Source organism: Myotis yumanensis, unplaced genomic scaffold, assembly GCF_028538775.1.
Source record: "Myotis yumanensis isolate MYYU_CA2020_CCGP unplaced genomic scaffold, mMyoYum1.0.hap1 SCAF_4, whole genome shotgun sequence".
Classification (NCBI taxonomy): Eukaryota; Metazoa; Chordata; class Mammalia; order Chiroptera; family Vespertilionidae; genus Myotis; species Myotis yumanensis.
In genome coordinates, this window is record NW_027223755.1 from 11,451,463 (window position 1) to 11,466,380 (window position 14,918).

The following is a 14,918-nucleotide window of genomic DNA, read 5'->3' on the forward strand; positions in this document are numbered from 1 at the left end:
ATGTGTTTTGTTTTCTCCTCCTTTGTTTTTTGGACGTCAGGTTTCATATTAAAAATTCAAAATATATCTGTGTCCAAAAAATAGAGGGTTAGATGAAAATGTTATATATACATTTTAAAACTTGCCATGCTAAACCAGAGCTGTGCTCACTTCAGGCAGGAGTGCTTAATTTTTAATTGGTAGGTGTTGCTAAGAGAGTCTCCTGTTTTTGGTTTAATATTATATAGGCAAACCCGGGAGGAAGTATATACGTTGTTTAAATTGGTGTTGAGAGAATATGAGTAATACAGTTCATTAACCAATATTAAATGTCTACCACATGCCAGGTGGTGTTCAAAGGAGGCAAGTAGGCTGTGTGTACTAAGTTGAGCGCTCGCTCTCGCGCTCTCTCTCTCTTTCTCTCTCTCTCTCTCCCTCTTTCTCTCTCTCTCTCTCTCTCTCACACACACACACACACACACACACACAGTGAATATTAATCTAGACAGCTGTTGACCTTTAATCTACAAATCTAAGACAGCCTCTTCTCAGCCAGAAGTTATGGTTCTAAGGACTGAGCCTTTCTGACAAAGCCTTATGAGAGACCCGGAAGGAGTATATGGCTAACAGGAAGGCCCTCTCACCTCGGTCCACTTACTGAACCCAAAGTGCCAGGTCATGGGGTGCTGAGCCGGGGCCCCGTGCCGCTGCCCCGCATCCGTCACAGCACTCACTGTGAGCCTTCCCATCACCTTCGGAGAGCCAGTGAGCTCCGACCGACCTTCCCCAATTAGTCCTATAATAGCCGTCAGCTCAAACTCACCGTTCTTCAAATAAGCCGACTTCATGTAAAAGAAAATTATGTCTTCAGTTGAATTAGCCTGTTTATGAACAGAAAGGAGTGACTTGCCCAAGTTGAGGCAAATTCCCACTGTCACTTTTGTTGTTAGAGCAAAACAAGCTGAAATAGAATTCTTGTCTTGCTAAGCAGTTGAAAGTCTTGTTCCCCCTGTTACTGTTTAAATTTAGATATTGATTGATATGTGTGACCTTCTTCTCACTCTCTTTTTTCAAACGCTCGATACCCTTTCAAACCATCTTTCCCTGTGCGGCTTTTTCTGACGTTTCTGGTCCAAATTGACCTTTCCCTCCATGGTGAACTAAACATAGCCATGGACGCCTTGACCCTCTCCTCATCGTGCAGACTGCGGAGGAAGGAGGGTCCGGTTTCTTCTCTGCAGGTGCGTGGGTTCTGTGACCTATTGGATATTGCCCAGGTAACCCTGTGTGAGTTTCCGGATCCAGACCACAAGAGTGTCCACTTCCTTTCCCCTCACTCTTACCAGGCAGCTGTCAGGAAAGAAATGAGAGTACCCTGCCATGAGAAGCCCAAACCACATGCAGGGCCAGGACCATGAGATGCGGGGAAAGAGGCTAACCGAGGGACAGCAAGGTGCTAGATTCGTGTGGCGCCCTTCCGGAAGCCTGCAGACTAGGCCAGGCCCAGCTGGGAACCTGGCAGGGTCCAGGTGATGGTCCTTAGGGTGGGAGATTGCCTGGCTGCAACCCCTCCTGAACCCCTGGCCCACTCAGTTTTGAGGGGTAACAGCACCACTGTTGTGTTAAGTCACTAAATTTGGGGGTAGTTTAAGTCACCCTAAAAATATAACCCAACCACCGTCCTCTGAACTCCCTAGGATTAATTTGACAATTAATAATTAATTTAGGCTTGAAACTTGGCCTTCATTCTTGACTTACATTTCCATTTAAATATTTTATTGGTGTTCAACTTCTGTGTTTCTATTGGCTTTCTGAACTACATTACAACTCTTTTCAGTACCTGCAAAGATTCTATAACTCTTTACATTTCCTGCAGTGTTTCAACATAGTACTTTTAGTGGGCTCTGTGTTTTTAAAAATATTTTTATTAAATGTATTGGAGTTACATTAGTTATAAAATTATATAGGCTTCAAGTATACAATTCTATAATATGTCATCTGTATGTTGTATTGTGTTCACCACCCCAAGTCAAGTCTTCTTCCATCACCATTTATCCCCCCTTTATGATCTTTTACTTGCCCCCACCCTCCTTTCCTTCTGGTTGTTTTTACTTATTAGAAAATTAGTGTAAGGACAATCATTTTTTAAAAATAAACTCGTGTTTATAAAATAATGCCATAGAATTTTAATTTATTTTCTTTTAAGATGCATGTTATTATTGAATAAAAAGTATGTGACAGGTTCCTGGAAAGGTGTGAAAGTGAGATTGAGAGTGGAGATGAAGGTTACCTCTTATTGAAAATAATATGTCATTTAAAAATTATTGGAGAAAAGCATTATGTCAGACAGTAATATATAAAGTGCTAAAAATAAAGGTGAGAACTTTCTACTGATGATTAGTAGAAAATAAACAAAGAAAACTCCAAAGGTACAAATGTAAGTTATGGGATATATAGTAGGCAAAATTCTGCACTGACCCCAAGTTTCCCGCCCCTCTGGTCACACCCCCTGGTTTCCGTGAATGTGGGCAGGCTTGTGAATAAGCTGGCATAGTCACTACCTCCATTAGGTTACATTTGATGAGACTCCATTTAGCAACCTGCAGGGAAACATTCCTGGTGAGAAAGAGGCCCTCATGCTTGTTTGGAAGACACAAACAGCCACGTTGTGAACTGTCTGTGGAGAGGAGCAACTTCTGGGAGCTGAGAACATCAGTCCTGTAACCCCAAGGAACTGAATTCTGCCAACAACCAGTGAGCTTGGAAGTAGCCCCACAGCCTCAGATGCAGCCCCAGCCAACATCTTGATTGCAGCCTAGTGAGACCCAGGAGTTCTGACCCAGGGAATCTGTGAGATCACAAATTTGTATTGAACAGCTAAGTTTGTGGGGATTTGTTGTGCAGCAATAGAAAACTAATACAGGGGGTCATCAGATGTGATCCTAATCACATTGTAAGAAAACAATTCTGTACTTGAACGAGGTCTGGAGTGGGCATGGAAGGAAAAAGAATAAACTACTTTAGTCATCTCTGGATAATAAAAAGAATGGATGACAAACTCCAGAGCTACGTGGAAGGTTGTTGTATTTCTCAGTTGGGACCTGTGACCAACTGACACTCATTTGCTCTCCTTCGCTGGAAGATATACAATGACATTTTTAATTAAGTTATTTCAGCAACGTATGCAGATCCCTTGATCTTAAGGATGGAAGCCCTCTACCACACCCTAGGTCACAGCGGTTCTCAACCTGTGGGTCTCGACCCCTTTGGGGGTCGAATGACCCTTTCACAGGGGTCACCTAACACCATCCTGCATATCAGAAATTTACATTGTGATTCATAACAGTAGCAACATTACAGTTATGAAGTAGCAACGAAAATAATTTTCTGGTTGGGTCACAACATGAGGAACTGTATTTAAAGGGCCAGAAGGTTGAGAACCACTGCCGAGATAAATCACAATTGGCCTATGCCAGTGGTCGGCAAACTCATTAGTCAACAGAGCCAAATATCAACAGTACAACCATTGAAATTTTTTTTGAGAGCCAAATTTTTTAAACTTAAACTATATAGGTAGGTACATTACTATTAAATTAATTAGGGTACTCCTAGGCTTAGGAAGAGCCACACTCAAGGGGCCAAAGAGCCACATGTGGCTCACGAGCTGCAGTTTGCTGACCACTGGGTTAAGGGACAGATTTCACTGGTGAGACGGGTAAAAGGTGTGATCACCAGAAAGAAAGACACAGGTCTCCCATTACGTCCCCACACCACACAGAGAGGTATGCTCATGCTCTAGGGGTGGGAAGGGGGGGGCAGGGTGCCCCACTGAATGGGTCTTTAGAGAGGTCATTAAGGTTGCTAATGCACTGTGCAGTTTAACATTCAGGGGAAGGGCCCTACCACACTATTGGTAAAGAGCAACCTCTTTGGTTGAGAAGTAAAAGATTGCTCATCAACGGGAAGTCTGGGTTTGGATGGCCAGCCACATGCAGGGGTGGCAGAGAAAAATCAGCCAGCAGCATGCTATGAGAAGTTAGATTTTCCATGGTGCTCATGGAAAAATAGATTTAGGCACAGCTAGTTTAGGAGAGAGCGAGAAGGAGAGTGAAAGGTGGTGTGGAGAATTTTGCAAAGTCTGGTTTAGAAACAGGTGGATCCCTAGCTCCCCACCTGAATTGTATGTTGATGGAGATGACCCTCCCCCACTCAGAGAAAACAGGAGAGGGCAAAACTGAGGGGTTTGCTTGGCCTTGGATCTGCAGACATGAGGGTGTAGTCACCCAGGACTAGATACATGATTTGTGGGGCCCAGAGCAAAATTAGAATTAAAATGCATACCTATTGTTCAAAAATACTCATTTCAAGATGACTGCAGGAGAGAACTAAACCACATGTGGGGCCTTCCTCGGGGCTCAGCATGACTATCCAAGGTGGTGCTGCCCCGTGGAGCGGCAGCATGGCTACTTTACTGAAAATAGGAAGGCCAGACCCTTTCTGAATGCTAAATGCTGAGGACCTTTACTAATGGGTCCCCACCTTTACTCTCCAGATGGGAGATTGAAAAAACATTTTCAGGTGCATATGACCAGACCAACGGTCCTTAAAAACATATTTAAAATAATACTCAAGCCCAAAGTCAAGGAAGTTCCATACATGTGCTCAGAGTGTTAAAATAAACATTTAATCCCTACAATTTTAAACAAGAATAAACAGGTAAAGATGGCCAAACTCCCAAGGAAAAGATGTAATATGGAAAGAGAAACCAAAACAAGAGAAATATAATTTATAAGTAAAAGAAACATTTACAGAGAGAAGAAATTTCAATAGAAATGCGTCATAAATATCCTCAGATTAAGAGATGATATTGCATCTATGAAAAAAAAAAAAAGACAAGCTATTATAAAAAGAAACACTTAGGAAAGAAAAGGAGATCAGATGTTAAACCATAATAGAAAAAATGAAAGAAGTTTCAGAAAATCAAGCTGAGAAAGGTCTCAGAGAAAGTAGAGCAGAAGGACAAAGAGATGGCTGTGAGAAGAGAAAGAAGGTAACATTAAGTGATTAGTCCGGAAGGCCCAACATCCAAATAACAGAAAGATAGAACCCAGGTAACAGAAGGAAGACATGAACAATGAGATAATCCAAACATTAACTGAAACGGAAGGAAATGCAGGCCAAAGAGTTACAATGTGGTATATTAGTACAGGAAAAGGAAGTGGTCTAGTGAAGAAGATAGACAAAAGAAGATGCACATCTTCATGAGAATTTGGTTTACAGCAAATATGATATTTAAAATAGTGGAGGAGAGAAAGATAACCCAATAAATTAGAGGCCAATGTTTTATCCATTTTATAGATACATTTAGATCCCCATCTCACCTGTCATCTTAAACAATAAATTCCAAATTGATTAGCATTCTAAAGATACAGCTATAAAATTGTTCAAAAGCTGCATAAAATTAAAAAACAAAATTATACATGATGAAAGACACCACAAAATAAAAACACAATACAGATTGGGATAAAACATGTGCAGTGTATCATTTACAAAGGTTTAGTAACCTTAATATTAAAAGAGCACCAATAGCCCTGGCTGGTGTGGCTCAGTGGTTGAACATCATCCTATACACCAAGACTTCACCAGTTCGATTCCTGGTCAGTACACATGCCCAAGTTGTGGGCTTGATCCCCAGTAGGGGGCATGCAGGAGGCAGCTGATCAATGTTTTTTTCTCTCCCCCTCTCCCTTCCTCTCTTTCTAAAGTCAATAAAAACACTTTTTTTTTTTTAAATAAAAGAGCACCAATAAATCAGTCTAAAAGATAAAGACTCCACTTGAAAACAATGTGAGATGAAATGCATTTGGGGCAGTATATAGATGGATTAGGCTTAGTCTTTAAAATCTGGGTAATGGAGTCTATTGTCATTTCTCAGTTTTCTTTGCTAAGCTCTAAACACCATAGGTCTCAGCTTGTGGCTTCTATAATAAGCTCCCACTTGCACCAGAAATAAAAATGACTTATATAGAATCATCAGCAAAGTGATGGCACAGAGACAGCCTGAGAAGTAACCAGCTAGTCCTTTCAGCTCGTGGGTTCCACGGAGGAGCATCGCTGCAGGATCTCAGAATCTTACAGACCTTAGAGGGAATGAATTACTTTCTCCCATCTTTGTGGCTGGCATGGCTCCACAGCTAAAGAAAAAGAGCTCTATTTTCTTGGCAACACTTTGAAAAAACACTTTAGAAATGCTGGCCCCTTTGTTGGAGAAGCAAGTACACAGGGCAGCCAGGGCAGTGGTGTGAGTCTGAGCGAGTTGGCCCCAGCAAGCTGGCACAGGGACCCTGGAGAGGGTTGTCAGCGTGGCGGGGTCAGGAAGGGTAGTTAGAGAATCAGATGCAGTGCTTGAAAAGACTGTCGCTGGCCTGTCTGCTACGCCAGGGTCCTCTCTGGAACCTCAGTAAACTTGGCAGAGAGAGAGAGAGAGAGAGAGCTCCCACACATGTAGGACCTGGTGCAGAATTCAAACATGAGGCCTCTTGTTCAAGGAGGAGGAAGAAATTCCACTGCAAGGACTGAGCCATGAAGTTTGACTTGTCTTTGTAGGCCCTCTCTTGACTAGTTACATATTTGCTATTTAATGTTGTTCTAACTACAGAAAACATTTTCATAATTAGAATTTTACCATTCATCTTTATAATGTGCAATACCAGAAAAATGCAAATAAATATGAGAACATTTAACTCATATGCATGACCCCCAAAGCTACACCATTTATATTTCATAGCTTATACATGCATATGCTATGTATAAACTCGGCTGTTTATATTTTGCTTCTTGACACACATACATCCTTCCAGCACTCTGCCCTCAGCTTGCTGACGAGGAAGGACTGAAAGGAGAAGGAACAGAGAGTGGCCTGTCTTTCCTTCTGTCATTTTCCATGTAAGTGACTCATGATCATTCACAGTTTGCATTGATTTTGAAGGGGGTGCATTTTTTTTCATCCAGGGTTTATTAATGAAGGTTACTCGGTAGATTAATCTTTACAAGATTATAATGTACCTACAATAAATTAACATTGTGTTTCAATATCTAATTCTTTTCCTAAATAAATATGAGTCACAAGGTTGTAAAGAAAAACATAATAAGTTATTTATGGATAGAGCTAAGTATGCTGAACATATGTGTGAACATATGAAACTGTGCACACACACACAACTTTCTCCAACACTGCAACAGAATGCATTGTGAAAGACTAATTTCAATTCCTCATAGATTGGCAGGGCTAAAATTTATCTTCTGTTGATTATCTTGTTAAAATTTATCTTCTGTTGACTATCTATAAAATAGTGTCATATCTTTACAGAATTTTTTTATGTTTAGTAAAGACTATATAGTATAATCAAACTTTAGAAACTATAAAGAAAATGCTTTAAAGTTAAGTAGGCATTTTTACTTTAAAATATGATTCAAAATCGCTCTTCAAAATATAGAGCAAAAATTACTTTTTAATGACCTTGATCTCATTTTAAAAGTGACAGTATTTTGCAATTTCTGGAGTTTTTTTCAAATAACGGATGTGCCCACTGGTGGCCTTACATTACCCGTGTGCTGTTCAACACAGCCCTCAGAGGTGGAGTCCTTGGAGATCAGGTGTCATCTCTCCTCCGGGAGCTGAAATTCTAGACACTTGTCTTCCAGTTTCACTTCTCCGCCCACTCAAGTCTGGAGATGGGGAGATGGGTACACCTTCTCCACACAGGAACGAGGAAGGCAGAGAGAAGACAGGCTTGCCGACCTGTCCCTCTGAAGAAGCTCCTCATTTGAATTTGCTTTCTCCCACAATTTCAGCTGTTCCACTCACTTTACAGATGTTTCCATTAGAGTTAGAACTGGACTGGGTTAGCAGGTGGAGTTACTGTTTATTTCACAAAAATAGACACATTTTTTTCTCCAAAGGTTTTATCTCCCAAAGTTTCAAATAAAGTCTGGTCCTAAATATGTGTAGTTGTATGTGTGTGGGTGGGTGTGTAATGTATGCATACATATTTACTGAAAATGTGTATACATATGTGTAATATATGCAATTACTGATTACTCTCCATAAAGTAGGCTCTGTGTCTTATATATCTGTTACCAATTTTAAGGAGAGTAAATGCAAAATTATTTTATCAAAATTGTGATATTTAACTTTCAATGTTACATATATTCATTTACCAGATAGCTATACTGCTATATTCTGTACACAAATGGACTTGAAATATAAAATAGTATTTTTCTCTGTACTGCCATCTAATGGGGAATTTCATCAACATTATGCTATATTATAATAATTCCACATCATTGGACGTTGGCTTTTAGTATTATTTCTAGTTATCTAGTTAATACCCTTTATTTACCTGAATTATGATTTATCACCAAAAAACTTCTACAATTTATTGTCTAGAGTATTTTCTTCTTTTCTGTTTTGTCTGCAGAAAAGAATATTTAGAGACTTTCTCCAACAACAAACCAGTAGTGCCTCCGAGTGGAAGTACATGAAATGACCTTAAAATGTATGGATTCTGTTCAACACACACACACACACACACACACACACACACACCTATACATCTATCTCTCTGTATAGATGTTATATATTCAATTACATGTATGTGACAAAATTTTTCAGTTTAATAAATCTATAACTCCAAAAATGTGATTAGTAGATAGTCTCTTCAATAAATGGTGTTGGGAAAATTGGACAGATATATGCAAGAAAATGAAACTAGACCACCAACTTACACCATACACAAAAATAAACTCAAAATGGATGAAGGACTTAAATGTACGACAGGAAACCATAAAAATTCTAGAAGAATCCAAAGGCAACAAAATCTCAGACATATGCCAAAGCAATTTCTTCACTGATACAGCTCCTAGAGCAGTTGAAACTAAAGAGAAAATGAACAAATGGGTCTACATCAAAATGAAAAGCTTCTGCACAGCAAAAGAAACCATCAACAAAACAACAAGAAAACCCACTGTGTGGGAAAACATATTTGCCAACGTCATATCTGATAAGGGCCTAATCTCCAAAATTTATAGGGAACTCATACAACTTAACAAAAAGAAGATAAACAATCCAATCAAAAAATGGGCAAAGGATCTAAATAGACACCTTTCAAAAGAGGACATTCAGAAAGCCAAGAGACATATGAAAACATGCTCAAAGCCACTAATCATCCGAGAGATGCAAATCAAAACAACGAGGTACCATCTCACACCTGTCAGACTGGCTATCATCAACAAATCAACAAACGACAAGTGCTGGAGAGGATGTGGAGAAAAAGGAACACTTGTGCACTGCTGGTGGGAATGCAGATTGGTGCAGCCACTATGGAAGACAGCATGGAGTTTCCTCAAAAAACTGGAAATGGAACTCCCATTTGACCCTGTGATCCCACTTCTAGGAATATATCCAAAGTCAGAAATATTTTAGTAAAGTCCAAATTCTTCATGAAAAAGCAAAATTCAATGTGTATTACTCTTTATAATATGAATCTATATATACAACTGATAAATTGTCAGAACTTTTTTGTATGTGATCTGATCAGTGGTACTAAAAGAGCAACACAGTCCTGCCAAAATAGAAGTGACTGTTTCATCTAAACTTGAACTTTCTTAGTCTATGATCAAAACTGAGCTTATTTTAGGCTTTGTCTTTCTCAAATCAAACTACTAAAAAAAAGCACTTTAGTTTGAACACAAAACACCAATACTAGTTAATTTTTAAAGTATTTTACTAGAAAGTAATGTTAAAACTCTGATGATAAAGGTGTCTCAAAATATAACCATTGCAGCCACGTGCAGTTTTAACATTGCAGTCAATTGTAGTTCATTTGGTTTAAAAATCAGGATTCTGAATATATAATGTTCTCCTTTAATGATCCTAAATTCTATCCAAGACACCATTGACTGACATTTTTTATGGCTTCAGATTCTGTAGTAGTTGTTTTTCTTGGGCTTTTCCTATCTCCGATGTTTTGTTATGGAATAATTTGGAATAGCATTCCAGGTAGTTCTCGATGTGCAAATGAGCTTGAAGGAGATGGGCTTCTAATTTTGATTCATCTCCAGTCCCTTTGGACAGATCGCCCATCTATCCCCACCCAGTCTCCACAATTCGTTTTTTCTTGCAGGCATCTCCCGTTGTAATATTTGTCCCATGTACACTATTGAATTTATAACCCTATAATCAAATTAATACAGAAGGGAAATAGATCAATAGATGTATAATTGAAAAAACTTGTGATGCCTCAACATTGTTCTAATTGCAGATGAAACTATATATTGAGAAACACTGAAAGTGAAATAGCAACACCTTTTCAAGGAATTGGTCAGTTTGTGGCACAGGATCAAATTAAAAAATGTATTAGTGTTGATTTACCGCAGAAAAATGTGAACTGGAACCAGGACACATTTGCTGATGCAATTCTGCCTGTAGGTGTCGCTAATTTTCTTGTAGTTGATCACTAGCTTACATTAGACTCATGTTATAAATACTGTTTTGTGGTTTCTGTGTCCATTTGTCTACCAACTCATTATCATACTCCTTAGATGGTGGTTCTCAAATCTAGTTGTGTATCACCACCAATTGTGGAAGTTTTTAAATACAGTCCTATTCAGATCTACTGAATCAGAATTTTGGGAAAGAAAATCTATAAGCCTTTTCCCTCTCTCTTCCTTCCTGCCTCCATCTCCCTTCCTCATTCTCACCTTCCTTCCTCTCTGTGATTATAATACTACAAAGACAAAACCATTGGTGTAAGATGAAAGAGAGAAACAAAGGAATAACTAAGAAGAAAAAGAAATCAGTCTCAAAAATTCTGGCTTAAGAGACCAAAGCAGATATTTAAATATCTTAGCTCTGAGTTTGTTTTTCAAATGAAAAATATGATGGTTTATCCAGCTCATGTAAAAGTTGTACCAAACTGTCCAAAAACTGATGTGAGACCAGTAAAGACAGCCCCCATTTTATGCCTTTTAAAATAAAAGTGTTTCTCTCAAGGGTCAGTGGTCCCCACTGTAATTGTCCTATGGTGTTTTGTTGAAACTTCTGGAGCTGCTTCAGCCGAAGGCCCAGTCTGAGGGTTGGTTTATTTGCCTACCTATGTTTCTAGAATGTGAATTCCTTCAAGGAAAGTTAGCAGAACCTGGCTTATCACTAATTTTGCCCAGTGTGCCCTGACCCTTTATTGCATCCACTGCCTAAAACATCCCTTCCCACCTAATTCATCTCTTGAAACCCCATTTATTATTTTTCAAAAGCAAAGGGATGATAAGCATAAAATTCAGAACAGTGGCTGCCTAAGGGGTGGGGCATGCATAAGAGTAATGGGATCTCAGGGCTTCAGCATCAAATGGACCAGTCATGTTCTGCTGCATGAGTGGCAGAGCGTGTGTGTGTGTGTGTGTGTGTGTGTGTGTGGATAACTTCAAAATTAAATTTGAAAAATGACAAAAGTTTAAAATAGTCCTTGTAGCTATTCGACTAGAGAAGCAGAACCACAAGGGGATAAATATACCTAATTTGTTGCAGGGAATCGGGCGATTGTGGCGGCAGGTTAAGCAGCCTCCATGAGGCAGTTGTCTCTGCTTCTGAGGCTGGAGCATGGAGTCCACTAGATAGAGAGGCAGGGAGGATGGACATACAGTGGGGAGACCAAGGGAAGGTCAGGACCCATAAGCAGGAGCTAGAACCCCAGGCAATGGACCGAAATCCAGGTCAGTTTTTACTTTCTCAGTAAAAAAAAACCCTGCAGAGTTTCTGGGTCCTTTGTCACAGAATTAACACAGACACCTGACCCAGGGGTGAGAGAAGCTGAACTTGGCTGCAGGGCAAGCCAGAGCAGGGCAGACCTTCCCCCCAGGAGGTGAGTCAGCAGATCAGAAACAAGGTCTGCGAGTGAGCGACAAAGCTGATGCTCCTCCAAATGTTCCCAGTGCTCCCCCTAAGGGACAAGAAGGGCTGTCAGGGAAAATGCAGTTCAGCACAGACACGGTGCCTGAACAATGAGGACAGACTGTTGACATGAGTCCTTGCTTTACAATCACATGCCGTCTGTTTTCTCAGACCTCACTTCACTGTCTCCGGTAGACAATATCTGCATTCAGTTCTGTGGTTTGCACTTTAAGAGGGTCCTGGAGAATATAAAACGTGATCTGAGGATGCACTCGTGATCCTGGCAGGAAGGCGCGGGGGAGCCTGAGGTTTTTGAGGAACTCTCACGTGGAAGGGAACACATTGTTTGGTTTGCTGCAGAGGATAAGCAGTTAAAATGCCACAGGAAGTTCGATTTTTATATTCAACTTAAAGTCTTTAAAAGCCCCTGTAGACTGCAAGCTCTGTAAAGTCAGGGAAGATTGTGTGTGTGTGTGTGTGTGTGTGTATGCGCTTGCATGTGCTTTTCATTTTCAGTGCTCAGTACATATGTGGGAAGTGATGAAAATGTTTTATTGATGTGTCAGTTAGTTATGGACAAATGGGACAATTTTCTAACAAATAAAACTGAGCAAGCTAATTGTGGAATGGATGATGTGTGTATCCCATAATTCCACTGTGTCACTGAGCAGTAGGCATACCGTCGCTGCGTAAACATATGTGCTTTTGAGATTGTAAAAATCAGATAATGAGAAAGTTTAAAAACAATCTCCATGAAGGACTCATAAAATCTCAAGTCTTTGAGAAATTGCAGTTTAATAAAATCATAAAAATAGCACGACTACAAATATTTTGTACTTCCTTGGGCAGCTTGAATGTGAACTCATGTTGACATTTTTTAAAAAAATATAAACATAATTTATCATTCTTATATGAAATGTACCATAGGAATGTATATTAAAATTACACATGTATAGCATCTGATTATGTTTCCATTACTTTATCAAATGTTTATTTTAATTACCAAAACTGTATTTCTGATAAAAAAATATTTTAAGGTGATGCTTATAAGGGATTTTTTTTTTGTGATTCTAGAAATGTAAAATCTATTTTGAAATTCTACTCCAACATATGATTTATTTATCACAGTTACTTTTTAACATCACAATTCCAGAATTTAGGGAAATGTGCGTTCATTTTATAGATGTGAGCAAGGACATATCATATTAAAACTAGTCTCTTTTTCCTCCCTCTGCCCCCCCTCCCCCAACCTTTTCATTTCTGCTCCTTTTGGCATTTTTTTTTAGTTCTTCCACATAATTTAACTTAGCCCCATAATCACTCAAACTGTATTCAAGGCTTAAAATGTCTACTTAATGAAAGGAAAAGAAAAACTTGTTTAGATTTTACCATTGTCTTAACATATTGTACCTTCTCCCCTATGTTAAAATGCAGAAACTGGAATACAGAATGTCCAGCATATGACTGTCCTTTCTTCATTTTCACTGTTTTTGTCATTTGGGGGTGAGGGGTGGGGGGTGGGGAAGCTCTTTCTTCGTTGTTTAGCTTGGTGCAGTGCCTCAGCCTCTCCGAGGGGGAGAGGAGGCTGCAGGGATCGCGTCAGGCTGCTGTCAGACATTAAGGAAGAGGAGTTGGGTACGAAGATTTTGTTTCCCTTAACTTGCAGTTTGGCCACGTGGGTCCCAGCATCCCTGGTGGAGCCGTCCGCCCCCCAGAGAAATAGAGGGAGAATGAGATCGCTCACGGCACGCGTGCGCCTTCCTGAGTCTCCCGTGGGCAGTGTGAGCTGGGACCCGTTTCGGGGACTGTAAGATACAGCCAGTGTCATCGCCGCTCCGTTTGTTGCAAAGTGGACTCCCCAGTACCTTTCAAATCACATTAAATTGCAGAGAACATGCCTAATGGTACTTCTGTGTGTATGAATTACATGTTAATTTCTGAGCACTCACCCTTTTAAATTTCAATGTTCAGATACATACAACCAAAACTGATCTTTGCTGAAATATTGCCAAGGACAAGTGCAATACTCATCATTTATCTCCCCCGCCGCCCCGCCCACCAAACACACACAGCTAGCGAGGAACCTGGCGTTAAAGTGCGTGGAGACCTCCTGGGGCTTGATGGCTTCACACTCTGTTCACACCACCACCCCTGGGCCTAGCTTTTCTGAAGAGGCCACACACACTCCTCCACTCCCACAGAGCAAGAGGAGGCCTATTGCACAGCCTTCCTTCAGTGATTAATCACAAAATTAATGATGTATACAGAGTGACACTTCTAATTCTTTTTCCCCCCTGAAAACATTCCAACAGCATTTTGAGTTAGAGGGTCTAGTTAAGTAACAGCAGGGGCGAAGCCTCAGGATACACACGCCTCTCAGTCTGTTTGCCTTCCCAGGACAAGAACTCAGACAGGCAGACTCTGTGAAAGCCTGTATCACGTCATCTACCTTCGGGGAAAATTATTACATCTTGATCAATATTAGAAACCGGGTAGGAGTTTTCACCTAAACACATAGGAATGTTGATGATGGCCCATTAGATGGGTTAACACATGTAAAGTGCTTAGATCTATTCCTGATACAAAATAAGCATCTAAAATGTGTTAGTATTGCCCTAGCTGGCTTGGCTCAGTGGATAGAGCATCAGCCTGTGGACTGAAGGGTCACGGGTTCAATTCCGGTCAAGGGCATCATCCTGGGTTGTGGGCTCGATCCCCAGTAGGGGGTGTGCAGGAGGCAGCCGATCAATGACTCTCTCATCATTGATGTCTCTCTCTCTCTCCCTCTCCCTTCCTCTCTGAAACCAATAAAAATATATTTTTTAAATGTGTTAGTATTTATTACGAATACTACTTCCGCTTCTGTTACTATCCCGTCCACAGTTGTTCCTACAGAAACACCATTGCATGTGTGGGCCTTGTCGGACTCTCAGAGGTGCCTGTGACAGTGGCAAGGTCATTTCGATGTTTCTCGTTCCCCTGGCAAGTCCCC